The following is a 15,048-nucleotide window of genomic DNA, read 5'->3' on the forward strand; positions in this document are numbered from 1 at the left end:
TTGAATGCCAACTGGCGACCAAAGACAGAATGCAGGCCTTATCTCCACCTTGGGTAGCCCAGTTGGTGGTAGCAGGGCCCAGCATCCTGAAACACATGACCTACCATGTCAGTGGCATAGGCGAAAATAATATGCTAGGTGGGCCAGTACAAAAGTGGATGGACAATATTTTCCTATATAAAAAAAAGGACTTCTAAAATGAATAACCTAAGATGATAGTTGGCTAGGGGGATAATGCTTATTCAGCAGCAACATAGTTACGGCCAGGTCAGTAATGTGTGTGGGCCAGTGCTGCCCAGCCCATAACTGGCTACACCACTGGCCTATGCTCTGATTTTTCTGCACTCTGCTCCAGTTTCAGTTCACCAAGGTAAGCATACAAACAAACGCAGACAGAAACTAAAAGCAAGCTACTAGAGCTACTCACATGCCAATTGTTGCACATTAATGTTCCGCTCTACCCATCTCATAGAAGAAAAGTGCCACCTTCTTGACAACCAGTGGCCGTGTAAAAAGGAAAATAAAGACCATGTTACAGTGACTATATTGCCATAATAACGACAGGCAGTAGCTATATGTTTAGTCAGCACTTTTCTTTGAGGACGTGTTTTGCTGTTCACACAGTGACTAACAAAATCCTAGGTGCCAAACATATTTTGGTGCCCAGCAGGCAGCACCTGCCCAGGTTGGATCCACTTTTGTCCACTACACATAAGCCAACTGCAATAGAGCCTACACTTTAAGGAATAATATCGTAGGGGTGTACAATACGACGATATTAGACACAGAACAATCAGAGAAACTCCATAAGAAAAGACAAGTCAGCGTTGGAGACAGGTAAAGAATGCAACAAATGGTCGGTTTAGTTTAAAGAACACATTTACTTCTATACATGTCATTTTTAACAATTGAATAATTCATGAATCAAAACAAAATCATTTGGAGGAACCTGGAACCAAACATAAGCCTTCCATATGTAGGTAAACCAAACTGTGGGCCATGCATTTGCCCTAATTTAAAAAAAAATTAAATGGAGAAATAAATCGTGACATGATATTTTTGCCATATCACCCATCCCTACTCTTATCATCTTATTTGGAAGTCCTTGGAGATACCCTCAGCTAAATGGACATGGAACCAATCCAATTATTATCTCTCTATAGTATAAAGAAGTGCTCAAGAGTGCAGCACACCCCCTGTTATGTGCAGGTGTTAAACCAACCCTGTGCCACTCGAATCAAATGTAAACAAAGAAAATAGCATCTGTTAATGCATGTCTCACATTACTAATAGTGTATCACATATATTTCAGTAACTGCATATGGGCTGCGGCCTGGGTGGCAAACGACAAAAGCCTCCGAGATAGTGTGGGTGTGTATGAAATCACCAGATAATTCGCTATTTTTAACAATTCATCATTCAAGCTAAAATCACTATCTTTTCCGCACATTGTCCACCCACTTCTTGCAGATGAAATTAAGTGATGTTAAAAGCAGCAAAAAACAATGGCTAACTTGAAAGAGAGCAGGACTTTAACTGCCGACTGTATACCCAGAAGGGAGTCCACTGCGACAAGTAGGCCCCAGGGGAAAAGCTGGTGTCAGGGTTTGTGGAAGAGTAATGGACAGCACACACAGAAGAGCCTCTCACACAAACAGACTCGGTCGTCAAAAAAAAATGTCAGTGAGCTGACGGACACATGGACATAACAGCAGGGCTCTGATGATGACACACACAGCACATTAACATCTTCAGCTAAAAAGGACATTTAGATGGGGGACGTCAAGCAATACAAATTTAAAAGAGTTTTTTAAGGTTGTTCAACTTGTTCTAGGGACTGGCGTATATTCTTATAAAAATCGGCCCCAGAAGTGCTGTGGTGACAAGTCTGACAAAGATGTCAATAAAAATGCTCTTTTAGAGGTCGTATCGACCTGCCAAGCTAAAGTCATTGTGTTGGGAGGAAAAATGTGTTGTGCGGTCAACTCAATCAAGACAAAGGAAGGAATATATTAATAAAGTTTATGCATAGTTTTTAGATCTTCCCTCTCAGCTGCTTCCAATCAATCTGTTCTGATTAGAGACAGAAGGCGCTGTGTGTCCCAGTGGGAGTCTCTTTCCGGCTCGTGTCACTCATACACTAGTCTAATGAGAACGGGGCAGAGGTGGAAGTGAGGTGGAGTGCTGGCCGACACTTGGATGAGTTGAACTAAAAAGATGTCAGAACCCCCAGAGTCCTCACTGGTAGCTCTTTGAATAATCAAGGCTGATTTGCAAATGTGGTTGTGCAGGGAAGGCAGGCACAGTGTGAACTAATGAGGACCTCTGCAAATGTATTCACTTATCCCCTGCTCTCAACAAAACACTCCAAAACATTTTCTAAGAGATCGTCCCACACTTCAAGTTCACACTGTTTATTTTATTTTAGTGGAGCTGACATTAGAGTCGTATCGGAAAATATAATGGAAGTGCCAAAGTAATGTTCACTTACAACAGGATTGTCCATTTTCCAAGTGAGTTTTGCTAATGAGCCTACAGCTATCCAAACAGATCTTCATGGACCAACAAAAAAATCAAGGTTGTTGCCATTGGCCCGGTAATCAGTGGGTCAGGAGGGTTTAGGAGTCTAGCGGTCCAAGGTTCCAGATTGAAATTTCAAACACACTTGGAGAAAAAAAGTTGTTTTGTACATAAATAATATAAATATTTAATTTAATAAAAAAACTAAAAGCTGTCTTTCTGCTAAACCAGACTGACAACTGAAAAGGCAGAAGGGACCAAGATGAGCAGTTAAATAACAATGGTAGAATAGGAGACACTCATTGGTTAAATCAATTGGAAGCTTAGCATCTATGGTGTTGGTATGGCAAAGCTATTCTTGAACGAAACTGAAAACTAATGTGTTAGCACTGTCAGGGAATGTCAGCTAAGCATAATATGGACTGACAGCTCCCAGTTTAAACCTAACCAATACATACATCAAGTAGAGTGAAGAGGACCCAAAGACAAATGGGTTCCCAGAATATTGAAGCATATTTAAACCCAACTGACTTGCTGGAGGTTTTCATTTGGCGGCTCATTTCTAAGTACAGTTCCAAGCGCAGTCTACGCTGAATGCAAAAGACCTGAACAAGAATCACTCCTGCATCTGCATCACCGTCCGTTACTGCTGCCTCTCTCACGCTTTTTTCGGACACACATGGAACGTCTCAACTGCTGCTGCTTTTGTTGTTTAATGTCATGTTGTGATGCATATGATTAATATAGAGTTTCGACAGTAATCCTAGTGCCTGGTTGCCCTTTTTTCTTTTTCCCCTTCACATTTTCGCTTGTGGGAAGTTTTATTTTGATAGCAGTTAGGCGAGCCTTCTGAGGTAAAATGAAGCGTCGCTGCAGACTCGCCTCTGACGTCCGTCGGCAGCGCGTCCGAGGTTGGATGTGCTGTAGTGCGTTTACACGGTCGGTGAAAAAAAGTCAGATGCAGATGTGCAGTAGAGGTAGGATGTGTGTTCCAGGGGTTATAGCTGGGAAGCAAGAAAGAGCTGGCGAGAGACAGACTCTGTGGCACATTCAGGACACTGCTCTGTGTAAAGGGATACTCCAACAATGAAGTTTTACACATGCGTTAAGTCGGGGTAGAGGAACAGACTACTTTACAATGATTTGACTGAACGCTTGCTTTCTGATGTTGCGGACAAAATTAATCCATGTTTTATTTTCCTGTTGCCTATATACTTTGTGGCTGGATTTGTTTTACTGTCAACAATGAGACCACAGATGGCAAGAAAGATCGGCAGTGTGGTCCTGTGTTTGTGTTTTAATAAACGATTTACCCACGAGTTGTTGATCCCCGAAATTCCAATCTGTCAACAATATATTTCCAGTTTTTGCAGCAGTCTGTAACTGTCAAGTTTATAATCTGGACATTGTATTTCGTCTTTTTTTTTCTAAGTGCATCATGAATAAAAAATGTCCTCCTCTTTAATTTGTTCTCTCTCCCGTGGCCCTTATACTCTACTGAAGGGAACTTTGGCATCAATTTAGACATTCATTTTTTTCTATTCATAGTGATTTCGGTCTGTTGGTTGTCCACCACTAACTATTGGATGGATGTGAAATGTAGTCCAGACATCCATGCTACCTAGCCTGGCACTGGCCTACATACTCCCGCTCAATTTTCATTCCTTTCAGTAGTCAGTATGTGTGTGTGGTGGGTTTTCTCAGCCAGATTTCTGCCGGTCCAACCAGCGAACAGAAGGAGTGGCTCAGAAGCCGGCACATGACATACGTCACGACCAAATGGTATGCGATTGGTTGGCAGATCCAGAGTGGCACTGGGCAGATCCAATAGTTTTAAACTTCAACAGACACCCGCCTTCAAGTGAGGTAACGTTTGTCAATTGAGCGATTCCAGACCTTTTGTACAAATGAAATGAAGTACGATGGTCTGGTAGGACCAGGCTACATGCTACCGTCTGTTATTCCCTGACCATTTTTAGGCCTTTAAAACCCAGAGACACTGGATATTGTTTTTTTGATCCGTCTTTTAAACTCAACACTTCCAATGTTTAAGGCAGGCTTTCTGCCCCTAGTCTCAGAAAGCCATCATCCAAATGGCTGTCTGTTCTACTGCTAACTCTGTGTCTCGATTAACACCAAAACATAGTGCCCACACTCACTACAGTGATTCCATGACAGTGGAAATACACTAAGTGCTTCCAGGAACCAAAGGCTGAGTCCAACAGTAACTTGTAACAGAGGCTCTTTACACACAGCTGTAGTAAGCCTGCCTGACATCAAATAAAGAAATCTTCACAGCACTGTAGGCTACATCTTTAACACTGAACAACACAATTCAGTTCTTCCAATGGTCTCATATCTCTGTTGGAAACTGTTCTGTGAAAATATTTGCTCCTGCAAATGTTTTTTTTTTAATAATGAAGGGTGTAAAGAAAATGAAAACGGACCTTTCGATGTAATAACAGGCCGTTCATTAAGTGCGTCATTTTGAAAATAACACACTCGTAGCTTGAATGGATGTGCGTCAAAGACCCTCAGCAATTCAGGTCAAGGACATGCATAGATTTTGTCTTTTTGACCCACTTTGAGTGCCTGCAATTTGGTGGGTCACAATCAACGCGCACTATTGCCGAAGACAGTCAATTGTTGCAATAGGAGAAGCAGCAGGGCACAGACCATGGCCTCTAAGGTCGTGTTCACACAGGTCTAATAGTCTGCTTCTTTGGTGCTCTCTAGATTAGAGTTTTGTACACTGCTCTCCTCAGTGTAGTTCTGTATATATGTTTCACAAACGGACTATAGGCATACATTGTAAACAAAAGTCACGTGCGCGTGTAAAAATGCAGATCGCACGCAATTTCACCTATATCACAGAGCATCAGTCGGTTATCTTCATGCCAAATGTGGAGCACATAACACCCAGAATCTACTACTACTTTCCTCTGTCAACCCACGTTACAATAGCAGCAGACCGTAGTGGGTGGAGCATATGGGCCTATACAAACACAAGCCTTTTCCTAAAGTGATTTCCCAGAGGGGCTGCCTGCAGGAGCCTGGATCTGTCGACACATCCCGTTTTTCAGCTCCACATTCAGCAACGAAAACTGGGCAAGAGGTGAGACACCAGCTTCTCCCCTGGGTCATACCGCTGTTGGTAATAAAGACATACATTACACCAACGTGAACCTTGTTATTTTTTTGGTGAGAATACACCTCGGATGGTACAGTTGTTGAGGATTCCTCGAAGGGGAAACACAAGCGGACAACAGAGAAATCCATACCTAAAACAACAGCTGTTGTCAATGCAATGAGCCACGCCACAATTTTGCTGCAAGATTCAGTGACTGCACAATGTACACAATGCAGCAGCATACTGGTTGCTTAAAAGGTGGAGTCAGCAATTCTGGAAACAGGCATGTTGCAAGCTACAGTGGACCCTTTACCTTTTGTTTACGTATCAGTTTACAGAGCCTAGGCTGTGTATTAACATGTTTTCTTTTCAGCGCACATATAGTATGGATAGGTAGATCGTGAAGAGATTTTCACTCATTTTGACACCGACATTCAACTTATAGTCCTGATAAAAGTCTGTGGCACAATGAATCACGGGCCCCCAGTTGTTTGCCATTCACCGCTGCTCTTCTTAATTCTGCATACATAACACAATGTGAATCCACAAAGGGGACGTTTACTCTGTGATGAGCACACACACTCTGCACACTAACACTCATCTGTTATTGTCAGTCATGCACTTGCTGTTTTTTCAAGGCGCACTTTAACACTGGAGAGTCAGTCCATTGTGAAGTCATCATTGATGTGAATGGAAGGAGCCAATCAGCAGGTGCCTAATGCATGAAGGGTTCAACAACCACTTGAGCTGGGGCATGAAACCCTCCGCTATATTGTAATTCTACAACCATTTGATGAATACGCCTCATCAGAATCACAAAGGGAAAGTGACAGTCACTGACAGGTCAACTGTACACACCATGGGCCCCTAATCATGAGCCACAACTAAACAACATTGTCCTTACTAAAAATATTGGATCTGTTTAATTATTTGTAATGTTAGAAAATATTTAAAATGCTTATTTCTTGTATTTACAATATTTCAAAACAGCCAAGCGCATGAATAAAAAAAAAAGCTGGAAGCGGCAAATGTTTGGGTCTTTACATGGTGCATGGCCAAATCATTCAGAAGTGTTTCTTATGATCCAATCGTTTTGTCCATTGACTAATTCATTAATAACTTTGAGCACTGGATGCCACTCCCATTTTACACTAGACACCTGCCGTTTGTCACTGAAATCAAAAGAAATCCTCACACATTAATGGGGACCACATGGATCGTCCCGTTTGCAAAGCAAAACAGCAAAATGCTTAACCAAAGGCTTTGTGTGTATACGACACGTCGGTCCATGGTACGACAGGTGCAGAACACAGATCGCACACAATAGTGACGTGCATGCATGCACGATAGTAGCCTACTGCAGCTTTACATATCCATACACGGTGCAAGCGCGCGTTTGAGTAAGGTGGTTACAATTCAGTGCAACTGCTAAAGGACCCAGTAGCCTTATCTGTAATTCACAGAGCAACATTACAACAGTGGAAGGTAACACGTGCATCTGCATTGCACAAGGGCCATAATCTGCTTTAGGCGACTTCCCCATGTTTACACAGCAGCGACTGGACCTGCGAGGCGAGCCACGGCGGACCATGAATGCGCTTGATACGGGATGATGTTAAAAGTTTCACTTACCCAAACGAGTGCTCGGGCGTTTTGTTTTTGTTTTGTTGAGTCCCTTTACGCGTTCCACTCAGAGGGATCCAGAGGAGGCGTCCCGTTTGGACGCGCGGCGCTTGTTTAGATTCACTCTCTATTCACAGCCGATTATTGTAGCCTACCACAACACAAACTCCCAGAGAGAGAGAGAGAGAGAGAGAGAGAGCTGGCATCCGCACAGCAGGCTTCCGAGCTACATGTGTGGCGGGTGGCGGGATCAGCTGATGACCCGAGGTGTGTCCAATGTGTCTCACACCCTCTCTTCCGGGAAACAAGGACGGACGGACAGACCAGCCAACATAGCCGCTGTCTGTTTGTCTGTCTATTGGGAAGCCACAAAGACACCGCGCAGCTGGCTGTTGTTGCGCCACTGCAGCGCAGACACACACCAGACACAGGGCTGCTCGCTCCAGGCTCACACACACTTTGACACTGCCATGATGAGGCTCGTCGACACTACAGCACACGGCTAAGCCTAACTTTTATTATTTGACGATAAATGAAACCATGGGTCCTAAGATCCGCCCTGTTCCCGCAGCATGACCGCTAGCTAGATGTGCCCATTATTCACTGCACTATAGTCTCACTAGCTACCGGTTTAAATGCAATATAGCATTACACCTGCCGGGGATAAGACGAAACCTACGATTTAGAACCACAGGTGCCACATGTGTGAATTAACACTACACTTCTTCATTACAGTTTGGCTTACATAGACAGTGGATGTATGGCCAGCAGCAGAGGCACAGCGCCCCTGCTGGTCAAATTGCGCTTTCGTTTTCCAGCTGAGAAAATTTCCTGAACGTCTGTGTAATTAGTGGAGAGATAAGCGCAGCGCTCATCTCTGACTGCGGAGGGTAACCGTCTAATTAGGCTACTGACTGCACTGTCTGTAGCCCACACTGAACAAGCAACATTAGCCTAATCATCTGATATGGCATGATCACAATCAATTAAAACTAACAGCAGAGAAGTTTAACCTTTACTTCCCCCAAAGGGATGTCTGCTGAGCGGTGCTTCTAAACGGCATCATTCAGAACCACATGCATTTAACACTTCAGAGACAGCTGCCCTGATGTGAAGTAAACCGTGTTAGATACTGAGCAGCTCCCAATGGAGATATATATTAGAGATTGTTTCTGCGTTCCAATTCCCATACTTCCATACTATTTAGTATGCCAGAAAAAGATTTAGGATGTCCCAGTATGCACTTCAATTGTAGTACAGTATGCTGAAAATGCATTAAAGCTCCCATATTATACACTTTTCGGTACTATTATACACCATATATTATATAGTCTTAGTGGTCCCTAATACGTTTTTCTTTAATTGTTTGCTGAAAATAACTTTCAGATAATTTATTGTACTATGCTGATGTTCAGCTAATCTCACAATGGCCTATTTTTTAAAAAGAGCTGCAGCTCCCCTTGTAAATATACAAGCTTTGAGCTCCCCCCGCCCCCTGTCCGGAAGCGAAGCCAGATACGCCTCGCCCTCTGTCTGTCAGGGCCGTGGACCAATAAGAAATAGGGGTGTGGGCTGCACAGTGGAAGCTTCTGGCTTTCCAGTTTGTGAGGTCAGAAACTGGGAGAATTCTGACTGGAGTATATTGAGGGGGAGGGGTGGGGGTTTCAGAAAGGGGGAGAGTGAGAAAAGGAGAGATTGTTATTTTTTTTAAATATTTTGGCAGTCTCTAGGCACACCGTGGACGCATGGATATGTTGGAAGTAGGGCTGTCAAATTAACGCGTTAATTTCGATTAATTAATCACAGAAAAATTAACGCGATTAAAAAAATTAACGCAGATTAATCGCACTTCTATAATGCCTTTTGACCCGGTGCAAAAGTGGTGCGGAGCTGCACCTGTAGCTCGCCGGGCCGGGCGCGTGGGTTAAAGGGAGAAAGGTAAAGAGAGAAGCAAGGGAAAGGGGCCGACTCGAGGGCTCTATGGACGGTTTATGGGATGCATGAAGGTAGAAAGACATCTTACTTAATTATCCGCAGTGTCCGTGCATTATTTATTTAGTGGGTGCAACAATGTAGGCAAGGTTCAAAACAGTAGTAGGCCATATCTCTCAATCTTCCTCCAATTTTGTTTGCTAGCTGTCTAGCACCCGCCCCGTGTGTGTGTGTATGTGTGTGTGTGTGTGTGTGTGTGTCAATATTTTTGCCTATGAGTAGGCTACGAAATGGTGGCAGTGCAGCGCTGTCTGTTGTGGGAGATGGAAAGTCGTAATTTTTTTGAAAATTCGGCGCTAGTTCATGTATAAAGCTGGCTGAGGGGAGGAGACAGAAGTTACGAGAGACGGAGAGCGAGCGCGCGCGAGAGAGAGAGACAGAGAAACAAACTGTAGCAGGCTATACAGCTGTTTACAAACAGGTATAAAAGTGTCATAAAAGTATGCGATTAATTTAGATTAATTAATCACAGAGCCTGTAATTAATTAGATTAATTTTTTTAATCGCTTGACAGCCCTAGTTGGAACACATTTAAAAAGTGCATTTAGCATAATATGGGACCTTTAATGTCCCAGTAACTCCAACAGCATTTTGGAGTATTCGTCTGTATTCTTGACATTTCTCGACATAAAGAAAAAATCTGATTTTTTTTTTCTCTCCTGTGGCCCTAAACTCTTCTGTACTTTAGTATGTAGTGTAGTAAAAAGAAAGAGTATGTGATTTGGAACGCAGGGTGTATTTTAGCGAGCGGATTGAGTTACTGTGGGGCCAAAGGCAAACACAGGCACGGGGTCTTTTAAATCCCTGGTTCTCCTACCTTCTCATCTTTTCTTTTCTCCAAATTAAAATCCCTTTATTGGCAGGTAAGTTTTAAAACCTGTAAACTGTTACCAAAGCATTAAAATACAGTGTGTTGTCCAATGGACACGTCCCAATATGAATCAATACTAGCCTATAAACAATAAGATTATACAAATTATGATTAAATTCAAATTCATACTTTCTCATTCATTGTTCCACATTAAGATGAATATATTGGCTATGAATATGTCTGCTGCTCTTTAGTATGGTTGCTGCCGCTGTAAAAAGGTTGTTACCTTAGGTAGATGATGAGAAATGTTTGTTTTCCTCAAGCTTCCCTTATTGTTCTGTACACTGAAGCCTTTCTTAATGTACTACTGTGTCTCCTGCTGAATCATTTTCTGAAATTTTGGTTGATAACCCTAACCCTGCTTTAAGAGTTGAGATTTTCGATTGACATAATGGCCATTAAAGGTGAAATAAGTGATTTATTTATGTTAATGTTAAATCGCTCTTTATTCATACAGTGATCACTTACATAGTGTGCGTGTTTCATAAAGCCGATCTCTCAGTCAGCCGCTCTGCATGTAATCGACAAATAAACTTTTCGGGGATCCCGAAATTGATATCCAATCAGAAGAGAGAACGCTACAAACCGGCACCCGTCTCACTGCCGGTGCACGTGCAGAGCGACAGATTAGTGAATGTGTATGCGCCTACAATGGCGGAGCAGGTAAAAATCTATCATGTTTAATCACACTTACTTATCCGAGATGATGCTAGATGACTCGCTGCTTGAAGACCGCAGTGCATTAATGTGGTGACGTAGAGACGAGGGAGGGGACTGCTAACTGCAGTAACTGACAGGAAGTTAGCTAAACTGACCATTCCGCTTACTGAACCTTTAAAGATAGTTGTTTATACATACACAGATGCAAACAGACAAGGATACACACCTAAATGTAAATTACGGACCTTTGATTTATATGTAAGGAAGCAAAATAGACAAAATATCTCTAATGCACTTAAGTTTTTTTTTCTGTTTTACTGACTTTAAACCTGCGGCAACTGTAAACACAACAGAGTATTTAAGACACACACAGCTCCACCAAAGCTCTTCTGAGAGAACTATCCCTTCTCTGTCGCCGCCGTGGGTTGAGGTCATTGTGAGTTCATTTAGTTTCTTGGCAACACCAGTCTTTCAGCCTCACGGCACTACAGTGGCTGACACTATTGGATCAGAATGAAGAGCGAGAATGTCCTTCCCCTCATGCCACAGTCACCCACTCAAAATTAAAGTATTTTCCAGCCTTTTTTTTTAGTCTCAAATCATTTCTTCTTCTCCTTCTTCCAAACACGTGTCTTCCTCACAGAGCCCCCTGCACAGCAAGCATCCTCTGTTTATTCTAACATGAGTCACAGTGCACAGCAGCCACCACACGGCCTTGTATGTGCATAGTGAGGCCGACACACACACACACACACACACACACACACACAGAAACAGATTGTGCATGAGACCAGATCACTATCAGAGACCTGGGGACTCATGCTGGTGTGAGACGTTACTCCGGTTTTTCTGCAGTGACGTTTTTAGAATGGAATAGAACAGAATAGTCTTTATTGTCATTGTGCAGGTGAAACTCCAAAAATAAGAATATCGTGAAAAAGTTCATTTATTTCAGTAATTCAACTTAAAAGGTGAGACTAATATATTATACAGACTCATTACATGCAAAGGGAGATATATCAAGCCTTCATTTGTTATAATTTTGATGATTATGGTTTACAGTTTATGAAAATCCCAAATTCAAAATCTCAGAAAATTAGAATATTACATGAAATCAATCAAAAAGGATTTTAAATACAGTAATGTCGGCCCTCTATAAAGTAAAATTGTGCATATGTACTCAGTACTGGGTTTGGGCCCCTTTAGCATGAATTCCTGCCTCAATGCGGCGTGGCATGGATGTTATCAGCCTGTGGCACTGCTGATGTGATATGGAAGCCCAGGTTGCTTTGATAGAGGCCTTCAGCTTGTCTGTATTGTTGGGTCTGGTGTGTCTCATCTCCCTCTTGACATTACTCCATAGTTTCTCTATGGAGTTCAGGTCAGGAGAGTTGTCTGGCCTATCAGGTACAGTAATACTATGGTCAGTCTATCAACCAGTTACTAGTGGTTTTGGCACTGTTGGCAGGTGCAAAGTATTGCTGGAAAAGGAAATCAGCATCTCCATAGAGCTTGTCAAAGGGCGCAATGTTATGATGAAGTGCACTAACATCTCCTGATGGCTGTGTTGACTTTGGAATTGATAACACAGTGGACCAACAACAGCAGATTATAATCAAAGCTCTCCCTCTTTTACCAATTACAAATTCAACTTGTTACACGTTGTCATGACAAGCTAGCCTGGTGTGACCAGCCTCATCTCATCAGCTTAACATGTGTTCTCTTCCAAAGACCGTAGGGAGGAATGCGACTTTAGCACAGCATCCAATTCAGTGAGAGGTAGTTTTTGTTTCTATGTAAGCAAGTTAGTATTAAGCTAGTGTGTGTGTAAATGGTAAATGGACTTGACATATATAGCGCTTTATAGCCGATTTTCTCAGCCCCAAAGTGCTTTACATTTCTTACCACATTCACCCATTCATACACACACTCATACACCGATGGTAGAAGCTGCCATGCAAGGCGCTCTCTGAACCATCTGGAGCAATTTGGGGTTCAGTGTCTTGCACAGGGACACTTCGTCTTGTGGCAGCTAGGCGGGGAATCGAACTTCCGACCCTGCACTCCAGAGGCGATCTCCCTACCCACTTCGCCACTACTACCCCGTGTGTGTGTGTGTGTGTGTGTGTGTGTGTGTGTGTGTGTGTGTGTGTGTGTGTGTGTGTGTGTGTGTGTGTGTGTGTGTGTGTGTGTGTGTGTGTGTGTGTGTGTGTGTGTGTGTGTGTGTGTGTGTGTGTGTGTGTGTGTGTGTGTGTGTGTGTGTGTGTGTGTGTGTGTGTGTGTGTGTGTGTGTGTGTGTGTACAGTATGTGCGTTTCACCAGGATGTTGCCCCTGCTGACTTTCCCTATCCTGCATCCCTCTGAGGCCCAGGGTGGAAGTAACTGGCTCCTACTAATGAGATCCTGTTCTATTTACCCTGCAGCCTTGGGGAACCCACCTCCACTCAGGAACTTCCCCTGGAGAGGGGGTGTGGGGGTGTGTGTGTGTGTGTGTGTGTGTGTGTGTGTGTGTGTGTGTGTGCTTGCGTGCGTGTGTGTACGTGCGTGTGTGTGTCATTCTCACATGGGAGACATGAGGAAGCATGATCATTGCTGGCTGTGTGGTAATTGGTTGTCAGACAGGCAGGTATAGGTGCACGTGATCGTGTTCAGGCAGCCAATTTAAAACACGGAAAGACTTCTTGGGTCGAACTCGTCACACATACAAAAACAAGGTCAGATTTCTACTTCTTGAGAGGGGTTGGAGTCACCTTTTAGCTTCATACACACAGGCAAAGTGGTCCAATAGTCCCTCCTGCTGGTTCAAAATGCTCAATGCACACACCGTAGTACACTCTCCCTGCGTTCCGAATCGCATTCTTTCTACTGTATAGTATGTAGAAAAAAGATTTAGGATGTCCCGATTCTTGTGGCCAGATTTAGGATGGGTAGAAGTTCCCGGATGTCCTTCTTCATCCGGCCAAGATTGTTAAGCTGCATTCCAATAGTAGTTGCACTTCCCCTCGTTCATTTACCCTCAGCCCTTGGTATGACGTAACAGCATACGTTGCACGGAGGGAACTTGGAGAGCGGAGGGAGACTGGGCGGGGGAGGAGCGGAGGATTTAAATGGAACCCACTTGCCCTTGTAGTCGCAATGGACCGTCAGTTACATAGGTAAATCTGAATGCAAATAATACAGAATTATAACATTCTGCTAAGGTAGCCTATGTTGCAGAAAGCCATTTCCATAGCATAACAAACATTGAATTTCGACACGGCAACTCAGATTATCAAGATATTGTTACTTACACGTGTAAATTGTTTGCTCCGACATATTTTCTTATTTATGTTAGTTTCAACCAAAAACATTTGTTTTAAATAGTCCTCTAATTGGCAGCCATCTTTTTTATAGCAGCATTGTGTAAACTGCAATACATTCACTGGATTGTTCGTATGGAAATAGGATAGCCTAGTTGAGGCGTTTTGGAATATATTTATATATATATATTTGTCCTGCAGGTGGCCGCGATGTCCCTAAAAGCATACAGTCTACCGGAAAATAAAAGGAGAAGAAGAACAAGACTAACTGCAATGCACTGTGGGTGATATCCACCTCGGAGTGACCATGGATGTTCACTTGATCACTCAGCCCTCCGAGGGTCTATATCACGAAGTTCACTTCAGTTTCCAGACAATTGGAATGACACTTAAAGGCCTACTTCACCGGTTTGAATATGAAGGTGTATTGAATTCTGAGATCCTATGTAATATAAATGTGCAAATTTTTTTTAAATCGGTTCATCCTAGCCTGAGAAAAGGCAGAAAGAGTGTTTTTTAACCCTATTTCTCTTTCTGTGACGTCACAGAAAGAGAAATATAGGGTTAAAAAAAAACTTACTTTGTAAATATTACTGTGATGTCTTTTACTGTGACATCACAGTAATATTTACAAAGTACGTTTTTTTTAACCCTATATTTCTCTTTCTGTGATGTCACGAGAAAGAGAAATATAGGGTTAAAAAAAACACTCTTTCTGCCTTTTCTCAGGCTAGGATGAACCGATTTTTTTTTTTTTTTGCACATTTATACTACATAGGATCTCAGAATTCAATACACCTTCATATTCAAACCGGTGAAGTAGGCCTTTAAGATGGCGGCGGGGATTCCCCCGAGGGCAAGTGCCTAGGGAAAGTGAACGAGGGCATGTTGAACGGGTATTGGAACGCAGGGTTAGTGTTGAAAAGTGCATCCTATTTGGGCGATTCTGACCC

General features: G+C 42.9%; 2 protein-coding genes across 2 annotated transcripts in view; both read right to left on the reverse strand.

Annotated features, from left to right (window-relative positions):
- camkk1a (calcium/calmodulin-dependent protein kinase kinase 1, alpha a) overlaps positions 1 to 7,719 on the reverse strand; it is an 80,666-nt gene extending 72,947 nt beyond the window's left edge. The window contains exon 1 of the mRNA XM_080041647.1: positions 7,283 to 7,719. The gene's annotated coding sequence lies outside the window, so the exon portion shown is untranslated. The remainder of the gene's footprint in view (positions 1 to 7,282) is intronic.
- The window catches only part of atp2a3 (ATPase sarcoplasmic/endoplasmic reticulum Ca2+ transporting 3), a 333,837-nt gene that overhangs the window by 260,872 nt on the left and 57,917 nt on the right, over positions 1 to 15,048 (reverse strand). The window lies entirely within an intron of this gene.

The sequence above is a fragment of the Ammodytes marinus genome (genome assembly GCF_949987685.1).
Source record: "Ammodytes marinus genome assembly, chromosome: 14".
NCBI classification, from domain to species: domain Eukaryota; kingdom Metazoa; phylum Chordata; class Actinopteri; order Uranoscopiformes; family Ammodytidae; genus Ammodytes; species Ammodytes marinus.